The 26,287-nt window shown below is 43.9% G+C and overlaps 1 protein-coding gene across 2 annotated transcripts in view; it reads left to right on the forward strand.

The window, feature by feature from the left end:
- Window positions 1-9,840: 9,840 nt before the first annotated feature.
- LOC141075705 (putative N-acetyltransferase 8B) overlaps window positions 9,841-26,287 on the forward strand; it is a 34,314-nt gene continuing 17,867 nt past the window's right edge. Inside the window, exons 1-2 of one of the 2 annotated variants that reach the window (XM_073562841.1) lie at window positions 9,841-9,970; window positions 10,294-10,467. The gene's annotated coding sequence lies outside the window, so the exon portion shown is untranslated. The remainder of the gene's footprint in view (window positions 9,971-10,293; window positions 10,468-26,287) is intronic. The other variant, XM_073562842.1, reaches the window with a different exon arrangement.

Consider the following 26,287-nt stretch of genomic DNA (forward strand, 5'->3'; position numbering starts at 1 on the left):
AGGGGGTGCCGTACTGTGGAGAGCTTTGTGGGTGAGAACAAGTACTTTGAATTGTACCCTGTAATGAATTGGCAGCCAGTGTAATGACTGGCGAAGAGCGGACGCGTCTGAGTAACGATTAGCCAGATGGACAACCCTGGCTGCTGCATTAAGGATAGACTGGAGAGGGGAGAGTCGAGTGAGAGGGAGGCCAATTAATAGAGCATTACAGTAGTCCAGGCGGGAGTGGATCAGGGCGACAGTGAGAGTTTTTGTTGTTTCCATGGTGAGAAAAGGGCGGATTCTAGAGATGTTCTTTAGGTGTAAGCGGCATGAGCGGGCAAGAGATTGTATATGGGAGGTGAAGGAGAGATCGGAGTCGAACATAACACCCAGACAGCGTGCCTGCTGTCGGGGTGTTATTATGGTGCCACCCACAGAGAGGGAAATGTCAGATTTAGGGAGGTTAGTAGATGGTGGGAGCAGAAGAAGTTCAGTTTTGGAGAGGTTGAGTTTCAGATAGAGAGCGGACATGATGTTGGAGACTGCAGACAGACAGTCAGTGGCGTTCTGTAGTACAGCGGAGGTAAGGTCAGGGGATGATGTGTACAGTTGTGTGTCATCAGCATAAAGATGGTACTGAAAGCCAAATCTGCTGATGGTCTGTCCAATTGGGGCCGTATAGAGAGAGAAGAGAAGGGGGCCAAGGACTGAGCCCTGAGGTACCCCAACAGTGAGAGGAAGAGGAGATGAAGTGGAGCCAGAAAACAGAACACTGAAGGAGCGGTCAGAAAGATAGGAGGAGAACCAGGAAAGAGCAGTGTCCTTAATGCCTAGTGACTGGAGCCTAGAGAGTAGGAGAGGATGGTCAACAGTGTCGAAAGCTGCAGAAAGGTCGAGAAGAATGAGCAGAGAGTGGTCACCATTACGTTTTGCTGTCAGAAGGTCATTGGTCACTTTGATGAGTGTAGTTTCTGTCGAATGTAGGGGGCGGAAACCGGACTGTGAAGGGTCTAGGAGGGAGTGAGTGGAGAGGTAACGGGTAAGGCGGGAGTATATCAGGCGCTCCAAGAGTTTAGAGATGAAGGGGAGATTGGATTAAAAAAAACAATCAAACAAACAATCAAATTTATTATCGCCAAGTACATATTACATATATACAAGGAATTCTTTGTGGCAAAGAGGCAACATAATATATAACAACAGATACAACAAGTAACATCTAACAAGACAGATACAGTATATAGTCTACACATGACGATTTAATTGTTGAACAGAGAGTGGATAGAAGCTGTTCATATGGCGGTTGGTGCTGCATTTGGGGACTCTGAAGCGACGTCCTGAAGGGAGTAGTTGGAATGAGGAGTGTCCCGGGTGAGAGGGATCGGATGAAATTTTCAATGCGTGGGATCGAATACTGTTATCATAAAGATCCTGGATTTTAGGCAGGGGTGAACCTATAATTCTCTCTGCTGTTCTGAAAGTCCTTTGTAAGCGGAGTTTGTCATGCGCAGTGGCTCCCCAATACCAGACTATCAGAGAGGAACAAATCACAGATCTGATGACAGCATTAAAGAATAAGATCAGCAGATTCTTAGACAAACCATATCTTTTCAGCTGACGCAGGAAGAACATCCTCTGTTGTGCTTTTCTTATAACAGCATCCACGTTTTTCCCCCATTTAAGATCATGAGAGATGATAACACCAAGGAATTTGGTCTCTGTGACCCTAAGAACCACTTCGTCATGGATGTAGATTGGAAGTATCTCATGTTGATCTTTCCTAAAATCCACAACCATCTCAGCAGTTTTTTTTAGTGTTGAGTACAAGATTATTGGCTTTACACCAGTCACATATTCTTTCCACCTCACTCCGATACAAGTCTTCAGCATTTCCCCTGATGAGTCCAATCAGTGTCATATCATCGGCAAATTTCAAGATTTTTACTGAGTCTGCTGAAGAGATGCAATCATTCGTATAGAGAGAAAACAGTAACGGGGACAAAACGCACCCCTGAGGTGCCCCGATGTTTGTGACCAAGGTGTCCGAAGTGAATGGTCCAACTTTTACACTCTGTATCCTGGCTGTCAGGAAGTTATAAATCCACAAGCATAAGTTGAGAGGGACTCCAAGAGCTACCATTTTCTTATGAAGTAAATTCGGATCAATGGTATTGAACGCTGAGCTAAAGTCCATGAAAAGAATCCGGACATATGAGTGCCGTTCATCTGTATGATCCAAAATGTACTTCAGTGCCAGATTGACAGTGTCGTTTGCCGAACGATTCTCCTTATAGGAAAACTGAAGCGGGTCCCATAGCTTCTGCGTGAATTTTATCAGGTGGGACATCATAATTCTTTCGAAGACTTTCATAGCTACAGATGTGAGTGCTACTGGTCTATAGTCGTTCAACTCAGAGGATCCCACTTTCTTGGGGACAGGGATAATTGTGGAACTTTTCCAACACTGAAGTACAACGCACTCTTTCAGTGACACATTGTATATATTTGTCAGTATAGGGGCAAGCTGGGTAGCACATACTTTCAGACACATTGGAGATACACCATCAGGGCCAGGTGCCTTTTTGACCTTAAGTCCCTTCAGGATGCGTATCACCTCTGCCTCGGAGATCACTACTTGGGTGTTGCACAATGAATGATCTTTATATGAACAGACTGAGGAGCTTAGAGATGAACAGCCACTGTGTGTAGAGCTTGCCTCAAATCTGCGGTAGAATTCATTTAACTCTGCTGCCAGACTTCTGCTGGGGTTCACTATAGTGGGGTGGCTTTTATAATTGGTGACCTCTCTTAATCCTCTCCATGCAGATCTAGTATCTTTTGATGAGAACCTTTCCTCCAGAATCTTTGCATACTCGTGTTTGGCTAACTTGATCTCTTTAGATAGCGAGTTCCTAAGTTTCTTGAATTCAGTAATATCGCCTGCTTTATAAGCCTCCTCTTTTCTCTTACGGATCAACCTGACTTTATTTGTAAACCACGGCTTGTTGTTTCCCCGAAAGTGGACAGATTTGGATGGAATAAACGTGTCTTCACAAAAACGGATATATGAGGACACTGCATCCACCCATTCATCCAGACCCGAGCATGTTTCCTGGAATACCTCCCAGTCCGTGCATTCAAAGCATTCCTGTACATAGGAGCAGTATTATAGTAGTTATATTCTTGTACATAGGAGCAGTATTATAGTAGTTATATTCTTGTACATAGGGGCAGTATTATAGTAGTTATATTCTTGTACATAGGAGCAGTATTATAGTAGTTATATTCTTGTATATAGGAGCAGTATTATAGTAGTTATATTCTTGTACATAGGAGCAGTATTATAGTAGTTATATTCTTGTATATAGGAGCAGTATTATAGTAGTTATATTCTTGTACATAGGGGCAGTATTATAGTAGTTATATTCTTGTACATAGGGGCAGTATTATAGTAGTTATATTCTTGTACATAGGGGCAGTATCATAATAGTTATATTCTTGTACATAGGGGCAGTATTATAGTAGTTATATTCTTGTACATAGGAGCAGTATTATAGTAGTTATATTCTTGTACATAGGGCCAGTATTATAGTAGTTATATTCTTGTACATAGGGGCAGTATTATAGTAGTTATATTCTTGTACATAGGAAGCAATATTATAGTAGTTATATTCTTGTACATAGGGGCAGTATTATAGTAGTTATATTCTTGTACATAGGGGCAGTATTATAGTAGTTATATTCTTGTACATAGGGGCAGTATTATAGTAGTTATATTCCTGTACATAGGGGCAGTATTATAGTAGTTATATTCCTGTACATAGGAGCAGTATTATAGTAGTTATATTCTTGTACATAGGAGCAGTATTATAGTAGTTATATTCTTGTACATAGGGGCAGTATTATAGTAGTTATATTCTTGTACATAGGAGCAGTATTATAGTAGTTATATTCTTGTATATAGGAGCAGTATTATAGTAGTTATATTCTTGTACATAGGGGCAGTATTATAGTAGTTATATTCTTGTACATAGGGGCAGTATTATAGTAGTTATATTCTTGTACATAGGGGCAGTATCATAATAGTTATATTCTTGTACATAGGGGCAGTATTATAGTAGTTATATTCTTGTACATAGGAGCAGTATTATAGTAGTTATATTCTTGTACATAGGGCCAGTATTATAGTAGTTATATTCTTGTACATAGGGGCAGTATTATAGTAGTTATATTCTTGTACATAGGAAGCAGTATTATAGTAGTTATATTCTTGTACATAGGGGCAGTATTATAGTAGTTATATTCTTGTACATAGGGACAGTATTATAGTAGTTATATTCTTGTACATAGGGGCAGTATTATAGTAGTTATATTCTTGTACATAGGGGCAGTATTATAGTAGTTATATTCTTGTACATAGGGAGCAGTATTATAGTAGTTATATTCTTGTACATAGGAGCAGTATTATAGTAGTTATATTCTTGTACATAGGGGGCAGTATTATAGTAGTTATATTCTTGTACATAGGGGCAGTATTATAATAGTTATATTCTTGTACATAGGGGCAGTATTATAGTAGTTATATTCTTGTACATAGGAGCAGTATTATAGTAGTTATATTCTTGTACATAGGGCCAGTATTATAGTAGTTATATTCTTGTACATAGGGGCAGTATTATAGTAGTTATATTCTTGTACATAGGGAGCAGTATTATAGTAGTTATATTCTTGTACATAGGGGCAGTATTATAGTAGTTATATTCTTGTACATAGGGACAGTATTATAGTAGTTATATTCTTGTACATAGGGGCAGTATTATAGTAGTTATATTCTTGTACATAGGGGCAGTATTATAGTAGTTATATTCTTGTACATAGGGAGCAGTATTATAGTAGTTATATTCTTGTACATAGGAGCAGTATTAAAGTAGTTATATTATTGTACATAGGAGCAGTATTATAGTAGTTATATTCTTGTACATAGGAGCAGTATTATAGTAGTTATATTCTTGTACATAGGGGCAGTATTATAATAGTTATATTCTTGTACATAGGGGCAGTATTATAGTAGTTATATTCTTGTACATAGGAGCAGTATTATAGTAGTTATATTCTTGTACATAGGGCCAGTATTATAGTAGTTATATTCTTGTACATAGGGGCAGTATTATAGTAGTTATATTCTTGTACATAGGGAGCAGTATTATAGTAGTTATATTCTTGTACATAGGGGCAGTATTATAGTAGTTATATTCTTGTACATAGGGACAGTATTATAGTAGTTATATTCTTGTACATAGGGGCAGTATTATAGTAGTTATATTCTTGTACATAGGGGCAGTATTATAGTAGTTATATTCTTGTACATAGGGAGCAGTATTATAGTAGTTATATTCTTGTACATAGGAGCAGTATTAAAGTAGTTATATTATTGTACATAGGAGCAGTATTATAGTAGTTATATTCTTGTACATAGGGGGCAGTATTATAGTAGTTATATTCTTGTACATAGGGGCAGTATTATAGTAGTTATATTCTTGTACATAGGGGGCAGTATTATATTAGTTATATTCTTGTACATAGGGAGCAGTATTATAGTAGTTATATTCTTGTACATAGGGGCAGTATTATAGTAGTTATATTCTTGTACATAGGGGGCAGTATTATACTAGTTATATTCTTGTACATAGGGAGCAGTATTATAGTAGTTATATTCTTGTACATAGGGGAAGTATTATAGTAGTTATATTCTTGTACATAGGGGCAGTATTATAGTAGTTATATTCTTGTACATAGGAGCAGTATTATAGTAGATATATTCTTGTACATAGGAGCAGTATTATAGTAGTTATAATCTTGTACATAGGGGCAGTATTATAGTAGTTATATTCTTGTACATAGGGGCAGTATTATAGTAGTTATATTCTTGTACATAGGGGCAGTATTATAGTAGTTATATTCTTGTACATAGGAGCAGTATTATAGTAGTTATATTCTTGTACATAGGAGCAGTATTATAGTAGTTATATTCTTGTACATAGGGGCAGTATTATAGTAGTTATATTCTTGTACATAGGAGCAGTATTATAGTAGTTATATTCTTGTACATAGGAGCAGTATTATAGTAGTTATATTCTTGTACATAGGAGCAGTATTATAGTAGTTATATTCTTGTACATAGGGGCAGTATTATAGTAGTTATATTCTTGTACATAGGAGCAGTATTATAGTAGTTATATTCTTGTACATAGGGGCAGTATTATAGTAGTTATATTCTTGTACATAGGGGCAGTATTATAGTAGTTATATTCCTGTACATAGGGGCAGTATTATAGTAGTTATATTCCTGTACATAGGGGCAGTATTATAGTAGTTATATTCTTGTACATAGGGAGCAGTATTATAGTAGTTATATTCTTGTACATAGGGGCAGTATTATAGTAGTTATATTCCTGTACATAGGGGCAGTATTATAGTAGTTATATTCTTGTACATAGGGGCAGTATTATAGTAGTTATATTCTTGTACATAGGGGCAGTATTATAGTAGTTATATTCTTGTACATAGGGGCAGTATTATAGTAGTTATATTCTTGTACATAGGGGCAGTATTATAGTAGTTATATTCCTGTACATAGGGGCAGTATTATAGTAGTTATACTGTATTCCTGTACATAGGGGCAGTATTATAGTAGTTATATTCTTGTACATAGGGAGCAGTATTATAGTAGTTATATTCTTGTACATAGGGGCAGTATTATAGTAGTTATATTCCTGTACATAGGGGCAGTATTATAGTAGTTATATTCTTGTACATAGGGGCAGTATTATAGTAGTTATATTCTTGTACATAGGGGCAGTATTATAGTAGTTATATTCTTGTACATAGGAGCAGTATTATAGTAGTTATATTCTTGTACATAGGGGCAGTATTATAGTAGTTATATTCTTGTACATAGGAGCAGTATTATAGTAGTTATATTCTTGTACATAGGGGCAGTATTATAGTAGTTATATTCTTGTACATAGGGGCAGTATTATAGTAGTTATATTCTTGTACATAGGAGCAGTATTATAGTAGTTATATTCTTGTACATAGGGGCAGTATTATAGTAGTTATATTCTTGTACATAGGGGCAGTATTATAGTAGTTATATTCCTGTACATAGGGGCAGTATTATAGTAGTTATATTCCTGTACATAGGGGCAGTATTATAGTAGTTATATTCTTGTACATAGGGAGCAGTATTATAGTAGTTATATTCTTGTACATAGGGGCAGTATTATAGTAGTTATATTCCTGTACATAGGGGCAGTATTATAGTAGTTATATTCCTGTACATAGGGGCAGTATTATAGTAGTTATATTCTTAATCATAGAATCCCTCAATGTCTGTCCACTATTTCATCCTTCTTCTCTGCTAGATTTCTGAAACTTAACATGGACAAAACAGAATTCATCATCTTTCCCCCATCTCACGTGACCCCCCCTTATGAACCTATCCATTACAGTAAATGACTGCCCACTCTCCCCAGTCCCACAAGCTCGCTGCCTCGGGGTAATCCTTGACGCTGATCTCTCCTTCAAACCACATATCCAAGCCCTTTCCACTTCCTGCCGACTTCAACTCAAAAATATTTCACGAATCCGTTCATTCCTCAACCAAAAATCTGCAAAAACCCTAGTCCATGCCCTCATCATCTCTCGCCTTGATTACTGCAACCTCCTGCTCTGTGGCCTCCCCTCTAACACTCTCGCACCCCTCCAATCTATTCTAAACTCTGCTGCCCGACTAATCCACCTGTCCCCCCGCTATTCCCCGGCCTCTCCCCTCTGTCAATCCCTTCACTGGCTCCCCATTGCCCAGAGACTCCAGTACAAAACCCTAACCATGACATACAAAGCCATCCACAACCTGAGTCCTCCATACATCTGTGACCTCGTCTCCCGGTACTTTCCTGCACGCAACCTCCGATCCTCACAAGATCTCCTTCTCTACTCCCGTCTTATCTCCTCTTCCCACAATCGCATACAAGATTTCTCTCGCGCATCACCCCTACTCTGGAACTGTCTACCACAACATATCAGACTCTCACCTACCATCGAAACCTTCAAAAAGAGCCTGAAGACCCACCTCTTCCAACAAGCCTACAACCTGCAGTAACCACCGATCCACCAAACCGCTGCACGACCAGCTCTACCCTCGCCTACTGTATTATCACCCATCCCTTGTAGATTGTGAGCCCTCGCGGGCAGGGTCCTCTCTCCTCCTGTACCAGTTATGACTTGTATTGTTTAATATTATTGTACTTGTTTTTATTATGTATACCCCTCCTTACATGTAAAGCGCCATGGAATAAATGGCGCTATAACAATAAATAATAATAACAATAATAGAATCATAGAATCGTAGAGTTGGAAGTGCTTTCACACTCGTGGTAGCATGAGACGGACTCTACAACCCACACAAGTGGCTCAGGTAGTGTAGCTCATCCAGGATGGCACATCAATGCGAGCTGTGGCAAGAAGGTTTGCTGTGTCTGTCAGCGTAGTGTCCAGAGGCTGGAGGCGCTACCAGGAGACAGGCCAGTACACCAGGAGATGTGGAGGGGGCCGTAGGAGGGCAACAACCCAGCAACAGGACCGCTACCTCTGCCCTTGTGCAAGGAGGAACAGGAGGAGCACTGCCAGAGCCCTGCAAAATGACCTCCTGCAGGCCACAAATGTGCATGTGTCTGCACAAACGGTTAGAAACCGACTCCATGAGGATGGTCTGAGGGCCCAACGTCCACAGATGGGGGTTGTGCTCACAGCCCAACACCATGCAGGACAATTGGCATTTGCTACAGAACACCAGGATTGGCAAATGAGCACATGTGACAGATGTGACAGAGTCTGGAGACACCGTGGAGAGCGATCTGCTGCCTGCTTCATCCTTCAGCATGACCGGTTTGGCAGTGGGTCAGTAATGGGGTGGGGTGGCATTTCTTTGGAGGTGACTGGAGTATAAGACATGATGTAACAGCAGAATAGTGACTGCAGCTCTGGGAGTGACTGGAGAATAAAGAGGGTTTTACACATAGCGATATTGCTATGTGTGATACTTACCTCTGACCGGCTCCCCCGCTGTCCATCGCTGATGGTGCGAGAATGTCGGGCTTCATTTCTCGTCGTCAGCTTCCTGCTGTGTGAGACGTGCGACGCTGGACGCGGGCGGGAGGACGCCAGGATCGCTGAGTGTGAAAGGTGAGTATCGTGCGCTGCGTCGCTGCTGCATCGCTGTGAGGTCTGCCTGTGTGACAGCTCACGAGCGATCACTTAGCGATGCACCAGCGATCCTGACCGGGTCGTATCGCTGGTCGGATCGCTGGTGCATCGCTAAATGTAAAAGGGCCTTTAGACACAATGTAACAGCAGAATAGTGAGTGCAGCTCTGGAAGATAACACATGATGTAACAGCAGAATAGTGAGTGCAGCTCTGGAGATATCTGGAGGATAAGACATGATGTAACAGCAGAATAGTGAGTGCAGATTTGGAGGTGACTGGAGGATAAGACATGATGTACCGTAATAGCAGAATAGTGACTGCAGCTCTGGGGGTGACTGGAGGGTAAGACACAATGTAAGGGCTCATACTCACATGTTTGAAACTCGGACGAGTCTCGCTCGTCAATACCTGGCACTCGGATCGGAGCATTCAGCGACATAGAAATACATGCTCCCGAGTGCCGGCGGCAGTGCTGGGTATTGAGTTTCTCACATGTCAGTATGAGCCCTCGCAGCAGAATATGGAGTGCAGCTCTGGAGGTGAAGGTTCCGTCTCCTCTGCCAGCTGTTATATTAGGATATTGAGGCTGACTGCTGCCCTGCAGGGGTTAATCGTGGTGACATCAGCAGGCTTGGGTCTGATCCCAGAGCTGCGATCACCTGAGGACGCCCTGATATCCAGTCCCAGCACTAACCTCTGGTTACAGCTCAGCGACCACAGGTAACGGGGGCTCTGACTGTGTGGGAATGCTGGGACTTGTAGTTGTTGATGCCCTGTGGGGTGAGGGTATTACTAATGCCCCTGTGAGGGAACCTGCTGCAATCAGACGCTCTGCCCTCCCATATCTCAGCGGCCAGAGAAACATATGTGATCCTGTGCCGCGCTGGTGAAGGGTTAAAGATCCCAATATATAATATTATATGATGTGTAATGATAAATAAATACATGGTAATAGAATAATGTCCGACTACTAATAAATGATAATAATTGATGATAGTATTAATAATCTGTAATAAATATTATTTTTATTTCTGGTCCTGCAGCGGTTTGGAGGGAGAGCGGCGTGTGACCGAGGCTTTCTATAGGGGGGGAACATCAGCGTGGTCCGAAGAAGGGCGGACTAAGGCTGGAGACACTCGGGGTTTCACCCCCAAGGGTGGTTTGCACGTTCATGACCGGGCCAATTCTTACACTTCTGACCACTGTCCCTTTATGAGGTCATAACTCCGGAGCTTCCATGGATCCCGGTGATTCTGACATTGTTTTCTCGTGACATATTGTACTTCATGTTAGTGGTAAAATTTCATTCATATAATTTGCGTTTATTTGTGAAAAAAACGGAAATTTGGCAAAAATTTTGAAAATTTCGCAATTTTCCAACTTTGAATTTTTATGCCCTTAAATCACAGAGATACGGCACACAAAAAACTTGATAACTAACATTTCCCACATGTTTACTTTACATCAGCACAATTTGGGAACCAAAATTTTTCTTTTGTTAGGAAGTTATAAGGGTTAAAAGTTGACCAGCGATTTCTCATTTTTACAACACCATTTTATTTTTACGGACCACATCACATTTGAAGTCACTTTGAGGGGTCTATATGATAGAAAATACCCAAAAGTGACACCATTCTAAAAACTGCACCCCTTAAGGTGCTCAAAACCACATTCAAGAAGTTTATTAACCCTTCAGGGGCTTCACAGGAATTTTTTTGAATATTTAAAAAAAAAATGAACATTTAACTTTTTTTCACAAAAAAAATAATTCAGGTTCAATTTTTTTATTTTACCAAAGGTAACAGGAGAAATTGGACTGCAAAAGTTATTGTGCAATTTGTCCTGAGTACGCTGATACCTGATATGTGGGGGGGAACCACTGTTTCGGCGCATGGCAGAGCTCAGAAGGGAAGGAGCGCCGTTTGACTTTTTCAATGCAAAATTGGCTGGAATTCAGATCGGACACCATTTTGCGTTTGGAGAGTCCCTGATGTACCTAAACAGTGGAAACCCCCAATTCTAACTCCAACCCTAATGCCAACCCTAGCTCTGACCCTAATCTCAGCCCTAACCCTAATGGGAAAATGGAAATAAATAAAAAAAAAATTATTTTATTATTTTTCCCTAACTAAGGGGGTGATAACGGGGGGTTTGATTTACTATTTATGGCGGGTTTTATGTTTGGCGGCTGTCACATGCTAAAAGACGCTTTTTATTGTAAAAATAGTTTTTGCATCACCACATATTGAGAGCTATAATTTTTCCGTATTTTGACCCACCGAGTCATGTGAGGTCTTATTCTTTGCGGGACGAGTTGACGTTTTTATTGGCACCATTTTCGGGCACGTGACATTTTTTGATCACTTTTTATTCCGATTTTTGGGACGCAGAATGAACAAAAACCAGCGTTTCATGAATTTCTTTTGGGGGGGGTGCGTTTACACCGTTCCGCGTGCGGTAAAATTGATAAAGCGGTTTTATTCTTTGGGTCAGTACGGTTACAGCGATACCTCATTTAGGTCGTTTTTTTATGTTTTGTCGGTTTTATGCAATGAAAACTATTTAATATAAAAAATAATTATTTTTGCATCGCTTTATTCTGCGAGCTATAACTTTTTTACTTTTTCGCTGATGATGCTGTGTGGCAGCTCGTTTTTTGCGGGACAAGATGACGTTTTCAGCGGTACCATGGATATTTATATGCGTCTTTTTGATCGCGCGTTATTGCACTTTTTGTTCAGCGGTATGATGATAAAACATTATTTTTTGCTTCGTTTTTTTTTATTTTTTAAGGGGTTTGCTAAAGGGGTTAATTAATAGGACAGTTTTATAGGGCGGGTCGCTACGGACGCGGCGATACCTAATATGTGTACTTTTATTGTTTTTTTGTTTTTTTTATTTTCAAAAAATCAATTTATTAGGGAATATTTTTTTTTAAATTATTTTTACACTTTTTTTTTTCCTTTATTATAATGTCCCAGGTGGGACATCACTGTCCTGTGACAGATCAGCGATCTGTCACAGGCACTACTGCAGACTTCCTCATGCCTGCGCTCTGCGAGCAGTGAGGAAGCCAGCTCCCTGCAGGCCCCCCGAAGGTCCCCGTTGCCATATTGGATCCGGGGACATGCAGGGAAGGCGACCCCCACAGCGGCGCTGCACATCGCGCTGCTGTGTGGGTCACAGGGAAGCACAGAGGGAGCCCCCTCCCTGCCGATGCTTCCCTTTAACCCCCGGTACACCGTGATCATGTTTGATCACGGTGTGCCAGGGGTTAACGTGTCAGGGGCGGTCCGTGACCACCCCTGACACATTGTGCCGGGTGTCAGCTGTGATAATCAGCTGACACCCGGCCGCAATCAGCTGCGCTCCCCCCGTGAGCGCCGCTAATCGCATGAGACGTACTATTCCGTCCTTGGGACTTAGGTCCCAGGTCACATGGACGGAATAGTACATCCAGTGTAGGAAAGGGGTTAAAATTGGTCCGATTTTGATGCAGGAGAGTCGGACGAATGTAATACAAGGGTCAGGCGTTCTTTGTGCGAGTACAATCCGATTTTTCATATCTAGCATCTGATTGCAGTGAGAGTTTAACATACGGCAATTCTCTGTCATTTACACATCATCAAAGGAAATATTCTACAAAACAGATAGATAGATAGATAGATAGATAGATAGATAGATAGATAGATAAAAGAAAAGCCGGCAATTCATCTGCCGTGTACTGTAAAATCACTGCTGGAGCCGACAGGATAGAAGAGATGGATCACATACGGTAAATACACATAGAATAGGTAGATATATATATAGATGTCAGTGACAAATACAATTAGTACAGTGTGTGCAGAATTCTGGACATGTATTTATTTAATAAAAGATTATTTTTCCGAAAAAAATGATGTGGGCTCCCGTATAATTTTTCTAACAAGCAGAGGGAAAACCAACGGCTGGGGGCCGCTGTTTATAGCCTGGGAAGGGGTAATACCCATGGAGCTTCCCAGGCTATTAATATCAGCTCACAACTATCTGCCCACCAACCATCACCTTTCCCTCTGCTGGTTACGAAAATTGCACAGGAGCCCACGCCATTTTTTCCCCAAAACTAATCTTTTAATAATTAAATTCATGTCCAGAATTCTGTACACACACTGCACTAATTATATTTGTCACTGACCTGTATATATCTACCTATTCTATGTGTATTTACCGTATGTAATCCATCTCTTCTATCCTGTCGGCTCCTGCAGTGATTTTACAGTACATGGCAGATGAATTGCCGGCTTTTCTTCTATGTACTATAAATACATATTGTACGGGGTTGTACGCACTCAGGTGCGGCAGGATGAAAACAGGAGGCGCGTTTCTTGACAAAGTCCATGCAGGTTTATTTACTTCATAAAACCCATAAGCAACAACACATGTCCTTAGCCGGGTTTTGCTCCCTCAGGCCTGTGGGCACACAGGCTGGGCAATGTCCAGCACGCAGGCTCGGTGTGGAGCCACACACAGGAGGACTTCTCCCTCTCAGCACACAGACCACTCTGCAGTGTCCAGCCTAGACTCATGGAAATCCGTCCTCACTGACAGACTCCCAAACACACCTGATTACATACAGGCAACACCCAGTGAGGAGACATGGTGGGCAGCTCCCTCCTGCACTGCACCCCCACTAAGCTTGGCCCAGAAAATGAAGGATTAACCCCTCCGAACATGAAATGCTGGAACAAAACTTCCAAACCCATATCACAGAAAATAAACCTTTCACAATATATATGTGTGTGTGTCACTGACATATCTACTGTATATATATATATATGTGTGTGTGTCACTGACATATCTACTGTATATATATATATATATGTGTGTGTGTCACTGACATATCTACTGTATATATATATATATATATATATATGTGTCAATGACATATATATGTATACACATACACCTATTCTATGTGTATATATCTATATACAGTGGGGCAAAAAAGTATTTAGTTAGTCAGCAATAGTGCAAGTTCCACCACTTAAAAAGATGAGAGGCGTCTGTAATTTGCATCATAGGTAGACCTCAACTATGGGAGACAAACTGAGAAAAAAAAATCCAGAAAATCACATTGTCTGGTTTTTTTTTTCATTTTATTTGCATATTATGGTGGAAAATAAGTATTTGGTCAGAAACAAGCAATCAAGATTTCTGGCTCTCACAGACCTGTAACTTCTTCTTTAAGAGTCTCCTCTTTCCTCCACTCATTACCTGTAGTAATGGCACCTGTTTAAACTTGTTATCAGTATAAAAGACACCTGTGCACACCCTCAAACAGTCTGACTCCAAACTCCACTATGGCGAAGACCAAAGAGCTGTCAAAGGACACCAGAAACAAAATTGTAGCCCTGCACCAGGCTGGGAAGACTGAATCTGCAATAGCCAACCAGCTTGGAGTGAAGAAATCAACTGTGGGAGCAATAATTAGAAAATGGAAGACATACAAGACCACTGATAATCTCCCTCGATCTGGTGCTCCACGCAAAATCCCACCCCGTGGGGTCAGAATGATCACAAGAACGGTGAGCAAAAATCCCAGAACCACGCGGGGGGACCTAGTGAATGAACTGCAGAGAGCTGGGACCAATGTAACAAGGCCTACCATAAGTAACACACTACACCACCATGGACTCAGATCCTGCAGTGCCAGACGTGTCCCACTGCTTAAGCCTGTACATGTCCGGGCCCTCTGAAGTTTGCTAGAGAGCATTTGGATGATCCAGAGGAGTTTTGGGAGAATGTCCTATGGTCTGATGAAACTAAACTGGAACTGTTTGGTAGAAACACAACTTGTCGTGTTTGGAGGAAAAAGAATACTGAGTTGCATCCATCAAACACCATACCTACTGTAAAGCATGGTGGTGGAAACATCATGCTTTGGGGCTGTTTCTCTGCAAAGGGGCCAGGACGACTGATCCGGGTACATGAAAGAATGAATGGGGCCATGTATCGTGAGATTTTGAGTGCAAACCTCCTTCCATCAGCAAGGGCATTGAAGATGAAACGTGGCTGGGTCTTTCAACATGACAATGATCCAAAGCACACCGCCAGGGCAACGAAGGAGTGGCTTCGTAAGAAGCATTTCAAGGTCCTGGAGTGGCCTAGCCAGTCTCCAGATCTCAACCCTATAGAAAACCTTTGGAGGGAGTTGAAAGTCCGTGTTGCCAAGCGAAAAGCCAAAAACATCACTGCTCTAGAGGAGATCTGCATGGAGGAATGGGCCAACATACCAACAACAGTGTGTGGCAACCTTGTGAAGACTTACAGAAAACGTTTGACCTCTGTCATTGCCAACAAAGGATATATCACAAAGTATTGAGATGAAATTTTGTTTCTGACCAAATACTTATTTTCCACCATAATATGCAAATAAAATGAAAAAAAAAACAGACAATGTGATTTTCTGGATTTTTTTTTCTCAGTTTGTCTCCCATAGTTGAGGTCTACCTATGATGTAAATTACAGACGCCTCTCATCTTTTTAAGTGGTGGAACTTGCACTATTGCTGACTGACTAAATACTTTTTTGCCCCACTGTATATCTATTCTAACCTGTCACACTGTGGTCTTACTGGACCCACATATGATTTTCCGGCTTTTCAAAGGACACCGGAGCGTATAAATCGGACGGCGCTCGCATGGTCCGAGTGCTGTGTGATTTCTTTCGCGCTCCCATTGACTTCTATTGCGGGATGGATCCGTTTTCTGATGACATTCGCAGCATGCTGCAATTTTTTTCTAGTCCGATCGTGATCCGATCTGAGCTGGAAAAAAAAATGCAGATGAGCCACAATCATAGAATAACATCGGTGTGAATTCAGTCTGACTTTTTGTCGGATTACATTCGCCCAATTTCATCGCAAGTGGGAATGAGCCCTATTAGATAAATCTGCAGGTCACGGTCATTTCCGGAATCCGCCTGCTGCTAATGCGGCTTTCACAGGATAGGACAGGTTTTGGGCCCTTGTAGTCTTTACCTCCCGGCTGATTCCACCTTTTAAAGGAAACCTGATAGGTCCCTTTAGCAGTAGATACACAAATGCTGGAGGGCACGGGGACCGGACAGGGTCCCTTTAAGGAATAACCATAATCTTGGATACAACGATCTATAGAGGAAGCTCAGGAGACATTTTGTTCACTGTGGGCATCATGGCTCAGTCACCCCCACCAGCCGCCCTCCATTAGCTTGGGCCCTCTTTTTGCACTTCCTGAATGCATGCATAGTCTGTCAGGTTGGATAATACTGCCTTTCTCTCCGCACAGAAGAGAGATACAATATGGTGGTAACTTGTTCTCCATCAGATATGGTGGAAAGATGCAGGAATGGTGGAGAGGTGGAGGGATGCTGGAGAGGTTCAAGTATGGTGGAGACGTGCAGGAATGGTGGAAAGATGCAGGAATGGTGGAGAAATGGTGGAGAGGCGCAGGTATGGTGGAGAGGTGGAGGTATGGTGGAGAGGTGGAGGGATGGTGGAGAGGTTCAGTTATGGTGGAGGTATGGTGGAGAGGTGGAGGGATGGTGGAGAGGTTCAGTTATGGTGGAGAGGTGGAGCGATGGTGGAGAGGTTCAGTTATGGTGGAGAGGTGGAGGGATGGTGGAGAGATGGAGGGATGGTGGAGAGATGGAGGGATGGTGGAGATGAGCAGGAAAGGTGGAGAGGAGCAGGAAAGGTGGAGAGGAGGAGGGATGGTGGAGAGGTGCAGGAATGGTGGAGAGGTAGAGGGATGGTGGAGAGGTGGAGGGATGGTGGAGAGGTGCAGGAAAGGTGGAGAGGAGGAGGGATGGTGGAGAGGTGCAGGAATGGTGGAGAGGTGGAGGGATGGTGGAGAGGTTCAGGAATGGTGGAGGGATGATGGAGAGGTACAGGTATGGTGGAGAGGTGGAGGGATGGTGGAGAGGTTCAAGTATGGTGGAGACTTGCAGAAATGGTGGAAAGATGCAGGAATGGTGGAGAAGTGCAGATATGGTGGAGGGATGGTGGAGAGGTGCAGGTATGGTGGAGAGGTGGAGAGGTGGAGGTATGGTGGAGAGGTGCAGGTATGGTGGAGAGGTGGAGGGATGGTGGAGAGGTGGAGGTATGGTGGAGAGGTGCAGGTATGGTGGAGAGGTGCAGGAAAGGTGGAGAGGTGGAGGGATGGTGGAGAGGTGCAGGTATGGTGGAGACGTTCAGGAATGGTGGAGGGATGATGGAGAGGTACAGGTATGGTGGAGAGGTGCAGGTATGGTGGAGAGGTGGAGGGATGGTGGAGAGGTGCAGGTATGGTGGAGACGTTCAGGAATGGTGGAGGGATGATGGAGAGGTACAGGTATGGTGGAGAGGTGGAGGGATGGTGGAGAGGTGCAGGTATGGTGAAGGGATGGTGGAGAGGTGCAAGTGTAGGGAAGGTGACCTGAAGGGTGGACGGACTTTTCAGACTAGAAAGAGAAGGGTTGCACACTTTAGACAGATATCAGTTATGACAGTGGGAAACAGATAGGAAAGTGTAGATGACGTGCAGTACCTTGGGTTGACCAAAAGATGGCAGGGAGGAGTGTGAGCAAAGGACTTGACAGCAGCTTAGGGCTTTGGTCATGGGGGCGGAGTTACAGGGAACCGGGAAAGATATAAATTTGACAGGAGGGTTCCAGAAAGTTCCAGTCCCCGGGAGGTGCTCAAGAGACAAGAAGTCTGTGACAATTGGAGTGTTGTGAGGAGAGCTAAACCAGGGGACTGAGGAGAAAGGAAGTCAGGGGGGTGGTCCTGACACAAAGTACCGCAGCACAGACGAGGCCCCGGGGGAAAACATACCGAATTAAGGACGACAACAGATCAGTAAAATTGCTGTCGGTGTACAGGCCTAAGGCAGCCACAGTGACTGAGCTGTCAGGAACGTCACTTAAGGCCCCGTCACACTAAGCGACTTACCAGCGATCCCGACACCTATATCAAGGTGTCAGGATCGCTAGTAAGTCGCTATGTGATCGCTGGTGAGCTGTCACACAGACAGCTTCACCAGCGATCAGCACAGCGATGCCGAGCGCTCGGCATCGCTGGCCATCGCTGTAAAAAATAATAAAAAAAATAAAAAATATTGTTATTCTCACCTTCCGACGTCCCGTTCAGCCATCCGGCCTCTCTCCACGCTCCGGTCCCAGTGATCCTTTGCGAGAATGACCGCAAGATGTCACGGTCTCGAGGGATAACAAAGTCTCGCGGTCATTCGTGCAAAGGATCATTGGGACCGGAGCGTGGAGAGAGGCCGGAAGACTTTGCGGGACATCGGAAAGTGAGAATAAATATATTTTTTATTTTTTTTATTATTTTTTACACCTGATCGCTGGTCTCCCGCTGTCACACACAGCGATGCGTGCTGGCCAGCGGGAGACCAGCGACCAAAGAAATGTCCAGAGGTTTCTTCCAGCGATCAGCGATACCGGCAGGGGGGCCGCTCGCTGATCGCTGTCACACACAGCGATCTCGCTGGTGAGATCGCTGTTACGTCACAAAAGTTGTGAAAAAGTTGTGACTTAGTGAGACGGGGCCTTAAGTTTGAAAAAGGGACGGTGCGTATATTTACGTCTCTAGTGCAAAGTACGGTGTGTGTAACGGGGCCTAGATACGGAGGGCCGTGAAAAGGATTGCGGTTTATTGCTGGGGCCGTCAGAAGGATGGCGAGAAATAAACTTGGACCTGTTGCACCCGAAAGTTGCCTCCATCTTGTGTCTGTTACGTCACTGTGCGGTATACAGAGGGACCACCCCCCAGTCCAGCCCACGACCCTACACAGGTATGGTGGAGAGGTGCAGGAAAGGTGGAGAGGTGGAGGGATGGTGGAGAGGTGCAGGTATGGTGGAGAGGTGCAGGTTCAGTGGAGAGGTGGAGGGATGGTGGAGAGGTGCAGGTACAGTGGAGAGGTGCAGGTACAGTGGAGAGGTGGAGGGATGGTGGAGATGTGCAGGTATGGTGGAGATGTGCAGGTACAGTGGAGAGGTGGAGGGATGGTGGAGAGGTGCAGATGTGGTGGAGAGGTGCAGGTAAGGTGGAGAGGTGAAGACACGTGAGAGGTGCAGGTACGTTGGAGAGGTGCAGGTATGGTGGAGAGGTGCAGGTATGGTGGAGGGATGATGGAGAGGTGGAGGGATCGTGAAGAGGTGCAGGAATGATGGAGAGGTTCAGGAATGGTGGAGAGGTGGAGGGATGGTGGAGAGGTGGAGGGATGGTGGAGAGGTGGAGGGATGGTGGAGAGGTGCAGGTATGGTGGAGAGGTTCAAGTATGGTGGAGATGTGCAGGAATGGTGGAAAGATGCAGGAATGGTGGAGAAATGCAGGTATGGTGGAGGGATGGTGGAGAGGTGCAGTTATGGTGGAGAGGTGGAGGGATGGTGGAGAGGTGCAGGAATGGTGGAAAGATGCAGGAATGGTGGAAAGGTGCATGTTATGAGCTCATTTTCTGCTCCACCAGCTGGGAGTTCTCCTTCCGTTCTCACTCTGGTAGTGACAGGAGGTAGTGAGGTTAGTTTAATTGGTAATGGTCTGCCACCTGACGAGGAGGATAGTGATTGGATCTCTGGATATCAGACTGGATATAAGACAGCCGACGCCCTATCCTGTTGCTGGTGATTCAGTCTGTTTCTCAGGTCTTGGACTTCAGCTCTGCTCCAGTCATCTCAAGTTAAGTTTGTTTTTTGCTAATGTTCACCCTTGCTCTTGTTGGTCAACTCAGTTTTTGTGTGGTCAGCCAGCCCGGCTGGGCTGTGCTGAATTTCCACTCTTATTTATCTGTATTTGCCAATTTGTCTTTTTGTCCTTTATTAGATTGGCCTCTTTTAGCTCTTTCTCAGAATATTCCAGAGTGCTGATATAGTGGGAGAAGTCTAGTGACTTCAGGGTTAATTTTGTTATCAGAAGCGTTGGACATTATGTTTGGTAGGGTTTTTTGGCAGATTGCAGACAGTATCTTTCCTTTCCTGTCCTTTCAAGTTAGTTTGGCCCCATCGTTTGCTCAGCCTATTTTTCTGCCTTTGTGTTTTCATCTTGCTTCACCGTCAATACATGTGGGGGGCTGTCTTTCCTTGGGGTCTGCTCTGGGGAGTTAGTTTTCCTCTTTTCTTACTTTAGGCTTATTTAGCTCTCCGGTTGTGACGAGGTGTCCAGGACCACCGTAGGCACGCTCCACAACTGCTGCTAGTTGTGTGTTAAGATCAGGGCTCTGCAGTCTGCATAGTTACCAACCTCTCTGGTTTTCTGAGACTTAGCGTGTGTTGCTTTTTTCCTCCTCGGTGACCCATTCATAACAAAATCACCAGCCATACTGCAGATTCTAGGGTACTCAAAAGCAGGAAGGAATTGTTTAAGAAAAAAAGGGGGAAAAAAGTGTCAGAATTTTTTTTTTTTTAATATTTTTTCCTCTTTTTCTCTGGGGCCGTAGGAGGATTTTGTTTTCTCTCCTAATGGAGATTAAGCAACTGTCTGATCGTGTGGAGCAACTTGCTGCTGAAGTACAGGGAATTTCTACCTACCTCATTCAGGCACATGTTGCTGAACCTAAGATTCCTACTCCTGATGTGTTTTCTGGGGATCGGTCTAAATTTCTTAATTTTAAGAATAATTTTAAATTATTTCTTGCCTTGAAGCCTAACTCATCGGGGAGCTCTGTGCAGCAGGTTAAAATTGTCATCTCCTTGCTGCGCGGCGATCCCCAGGATTGGGCTTTTTCTCTGACACCTGAAAATCCTATTCTGACTAATGTGGATGCATTTTTTCAGGCTTTGGGGTTGTTGTATGATGAACCTAATGATATTGATCAAGCTGAGAGAACCCTGTTGGCATTAAACCAGGGTCAGGATCCTGCAGTTATACTGTCAAAAATTCCGAAAGTGGGCGGTCCTTACTACATGGAATGATAGTGCATTGGCAGCTCTCTTTCGGAAAGGTTTATCAGAGACTGTAAAGGATGTTATGCTGGGATTTCCTGTTCCCTCTGGTCTGGTTGATTCTATGTCATTAGCCATTCAAGTTGATCGGCGTTTACGTGAACATAAGACTACACGGGAGGCGCTGCCACTTTCTGAACAAATGTCTGAACCTATGCAATGTGATGGGGTGTTGTCTAGGGCGCAACGTCAGGAGTTTAGAAGGCGTAATAAGCTGTGTTTTTTCTGTGGAAATGCCTCTCATATAATTTCTGTCTGCCCTAAACGAGAGAAACGTTTTGCACACACATTTGCTGTGGGCAGTATACAACCTAAGTTCCTTTTGGCAATTACTCTGATCTGCTCCTTGTCCACATTTTCCGCTAAGGCTTTTGTGGATTCAGGAACAGCTCTGAATCTGATGGATTTGGACTTTGCTAAACATTGTGGTTTGCCCATGATGCCTCTGCAGACGCCTATTCCTTTGAGGGGTATTGATGCTACTCCTTTGGCAGAGAATAAACCTCAGTTTTGGACCCAGGTGATAATGCGAGTTGCCCCAGACCACCAAGAAAATTGTAAATTTTTGGTTCTGCATACTTTGCATGATACTATTGTTCTGGGTTTTCCCTGGTTGCAAACTCAAAACCCAGTTTTAGATTGGAAATCAGTGTCTGTGGTGAGTTGGGGTTGTCAGTGTGTTCTTAGAACGCTCCTGTTTTCTCCACCTCTCCTCAGTCTCATGATATTCCTGATTATCTGGCCGATTTTTCTGATGTATTTAGTGAGAGTAAGTCTGCGTCTTTGCCTCCTCATAGGAGTTATGACTGTGCAATTGAGTTGATGCTTCGGTGTAAATTTCCCAAGGGTCGGCTTTTCAACTTATCAGTACCCGAACATGATGCTATGCGATCCTATATTAAGGAGTCGTTGGAGAAGGGTCATATTAGACCATCCTCGTCGCCTTTGGGCGCTGGGTTTTTTTTGTGGCCAAGAAAGATGGTTCATTAAGACCGTGTATTGATTATCGCTCCCTTAACAAGATGACGGTTAAATATCAGTACCCGTTACCTCTGATGTCTGATTTATTCTCCAGAGTTAAGAGTGCCTGCTGGTTTACTAAGCTTGACCTCAGGGGGGCGTATAATCTTATTCGCATTAAGCATGGGGATGAATGGAATACGGCGTTTAATACTCCGGAGGGACATTTTGAGTACCTGGTGATGCCTTTTGGGCTCTCTAATGCCCCTTCTGTCTTCCAGTCCTTTATGAATGATATTTTCCGTGACTTTGTGGATAAGTTTTTGATCATCTATCTGGATGATATTTTGATCCTTTCTAGTGATTGGGATTCTCATGTGGAACATGTCCGGACTGTGTTCCAGATTTTGAGGGAGAATTCCCTGTTTGTTAAGGGATTGAAATGCCTCTTTGGTGTACAGAAGATTTCATTTTTGGGATTTATCTTGTCTCCATCGACTATTGAAATGGACCCGGCCAAGGTACAGGCCATTTATGATTGGGTTCAGCCTACTTCTTTGAAGGCTCTCCAGAAGTTTTTGGGTTTTGCTAATTTCTATCGTAAATTTATAGGTAATTTTTCTAGTATTGTCAAACCACTGACTAATCTGACCAAGAAGGGAGCTGATGCGCTGAATTGGTCTCCTGAGGCTGTCTCAGCATTTCAGGAGCTTAAGCGGAGATTTACTTCAGCTCCAGTTCTACAGCAACCTGATGTCTTACTTTCATTTCAAGTGGAGGTAGATGCTTCTGAGATTGGTGCAGGAGCTGTTTTGTCCCAAAAAGATCCTGCGACTTCTAAGATGAATCCCTGTGCTTTCTTTTCACGAAAGATCTCCCCATCTGAACGCAACTATGACGTGGGGAATCGGGAATTGCTGGCCATGAAATGGGCATTTGAGGAATGGAGACATTGGTTGGAGGGAGCTAGACATCAATTTGTGGTCCTCACCGATCACAAGAATTTGATTTATCTGGAGTCGGCTAAACGCTTGAATCCTAGACAGGCTAGATGGGCCTTGTTTTTCACATGTTTTAATTTTGTGGTCTCTTTTCTTCTGGGCACTAAGATTGTTAAGGCAGAGGCCCTTTCTAGGAGTTTCTTTGCTGATTCTCTTAATGTGACTGAGCCTACTACTATCCTAGGTGAGGGGGTAGTTCTTTCAGCCATTTCGCCTGATTTGAGATGCGCCCTGGAGGAATTTCAGGATAAACCTGAGCGTTGCCCTATGGGAAGATTGTATGTTCCTGACCAGTGGAGAAAGAGAGTGATGTCTGAAGTCCATTGCTCCGCATTGGCTGGTCATCCAGGTATTTTTGGTACCAGAGATTTGGTGAGTCGGTCGTTTTGGTGGCCTGCCTTGTCTCGTGATGTCAGGAATTTTGTACAGTCCTGTGGGACTTGTTCTCGGTCTAAACCCTGTTCTCGTTCTAGTGGGTTGCTGAAGCCCCTCCCGGTGCCCAGGAGGCCATGGACCCATATCTCAATGGATTTTATTTCTGATCTTCCTGTCTCTCAGAGAATGACTGTTATCTGGGTGATTTGTGATAGATTTTCAAAGATGGTCCATCTTGTACCACTCCCAAAGTTGCCATCTTCCGCTGAGTTGGTACTCTTGTTTTTACAACAGGTGGTTCGGTTACATGGGATTCCTGAGAACATTGCGTCCGACAGAGGGGTCCAGTTTGTTTCCAGATTCTGGAAAGCCTTTTGTTCCAATCTGGGAATTCAGTTTTCCTTCTCCTCCGCGTTTCATCCTCAGACCAATGGGCAGACTGAGAGAACAAACCAGACCTTGGAGTGTTATTTAAGATGTTTTATATCTGCTGATCAAGATGATTGGGTCTCATTTTTGCCCTTGGCCGAATTTGCGCTGAACAATAGAGCTAGTTCTGCCACTTTAATGTCACCCTTTTTCTGTAATTTTGGGTTTCATCCTCGATTCTCTTCGGGATAAGTGGAATCTTCGTCCTGCCCAGGTGTGGACACTGTGGTTGTGAGAATGCAGCAGATATGGGACCAAGTGGTGGATAAGTTGTCACTCTCTCAGGAAAAGGCCCAGCGTTTTTCCAACTGGCATAGGACCATTGGTCCCCGGTTTAAAGTGGGTGATATGGTTTGGTTGTCGTCTAAGAATATTCCTATGAAAGTTGCATCTCCAAAATTTAAGCCAAGATTTATTGGACCTTATAAGATTTTGGAGATTCTTAATCCTGTTTCTTTTCGGTTGACTCTTCCAGTTACGTTCAAAATCCATAACGTATTTCACAAATCACTGTTGAAGAGGTTTGTTGAGCCAGTAGTTCCTGTGGCTGCTCCTCCTGACCCTGTTTTGGTTAAAGGCAATGTGGAATATGAGGTAGAGAAAATATTGGATTCTCGCTTGGTCAGACGGGGACTCCAGTATTTGGTCAAATGGAAGGATTATGGCCAGGAGGATAATTCTTGGGTCTCTGCCTCGGATATTCATGCCGATAGATTGGTTTGTGCTTTTCACTGGGCCCATCCTGATCGGCCTGGTGGCGTGGATGAGGGTTCCGTGACCCCTCCTCAAGGGGGCGGTACTGTTATGAGCTCATTTTCTGCTCCACCAGCTGGGAGTTCTCCTTCCGTTCTCCCTCTGGTAGTGACAGGAGGTAGTGAGGTTAGTTTAATTGGTAATGGTCTGCCACCTGACGAGGAGGATAGTGATTGGATCTCTGGATATCAGACTGGATATAAGACAGCCGACGCCCTATCCTGTTGCTGGTGATTCAGTCTGTTTCTCAGGTCTTGGACTCAGCTCTGCTCCAGTCATCTCAAGTTAAGTTTGTTTTTTGCTAATGTTCACACTTGCTCTTGTTTGTCAACTCAGTTTTTGTGTGGGCAGCCAGCCCGGCTGGGCTGTGCTGAATTTCCACTCTTATTTATCTGTATTTGCCAATTTGTCTTTTTGTCCTTTATTAGATTGGCCTCTTTTAGCTCTTTCTCAGAATATTCCAGAGTGCTGATATAGTGGGAGAAGTCTAGTGACTTCAGGGTTAATTTTGTTATCAGAAATGTTGGACATTATTTTGGGTAGGGTTTTTTGGCAGATTGCAGACAGTATCTTTCCTTTCATTTCCTTTCTAGCTAGTTTGGCCCCATCGTTTGCTCAGCCTATTTTTCTGCCTTTGTTTGTGTTTTCATCTTGCTTCACCGTCAATATATGTGGGGGGCTGTCTTTCCTTGGGGTCTGCTCTGGGGAGTTAGTTTTCCTCTTTTCTTACTTTCGGCTTATTTAGTGCTCCGGTTGTGACGAGATGTCCAGGACCACCGTAGGCACGCTCCACGACTGCTGCTAGTTGTGTGTTAAGATCAGGGCTCTGCAGTCTGCATAGTTACCAACTTCTCTGGTTTTCTGAGACTTAGCGTGTGTTGCTTTTTTCCTCCTCGGTGACCCATTCATAACAGGTGGAGGGATGGTGGAGAGGTGGAGGGATGGTGGAGAGGTGCAGGTATGGTGGAGAGGTGCAGGTTTGGTGGAGAGGTGGAGGGATGGTGGAGATGTGCAGGTACAGTGGAGAGGTGGAGGGATGGCGGAGATGTGCAGGTACAGTGGAGAGGTGCAGGTACAGTGGAGAGGTGGAGGGATGGTGGAGATGTGTAGGTACAGTGGAGAGGTCCAGGGATGGTGGAGAGGTGCAGGTATGGTAGAGAGGTGCCGGTATGATGGAGAGGTGGAGGGATGGTGGAGAGGTGTAGGTATGATGGAGAGGTGGAGGGATGGTGGAGAGGTGCAGGTGTGGTGGAGAGGTGCAGGTACGGTGGAGAGGTGAAGACACGTGAGAGGTGCAGGTACGTTGGAGAGGTGCAGGTACGTTGGAGAGGTGGAGAGATGGTGGAGAGATGCAGGTACGGTGGATACATGCAGGTACGGTGAAGAGGTGGAGAGATGGTGGAGAGGTGCAGGTACGGTGGAGAGATGCAGGTACGGTGGAGAGGTGGAGGGATGATGGAGAGGTGCAGGTATGGTGGAGAGGTGCAGGTACGGTGGAGAGGTGGAGGGATGATGGAGAGGTGCAGGTATGGTGGAGAGGTGCAGGTACGGTGGAGAGGTGGAG

This window comes from Dendrobates tinctorius, unplaced genomic scaffold, assembly GCF_039654945.1.
Source record: "Dendrobates tinctorius isolate UK_male_01 unplaced genomic scaffold, ASM3965494v1 ptg000367l, whole genome shotgun sequence".
Taxonomy (NCBI): domain Eukaryota; kingdom Metazoa; phylum Chordata; class Amphibia; order Anura; family Dendrobatidae; genus Dendrobates; species Dendrobates tinctorius.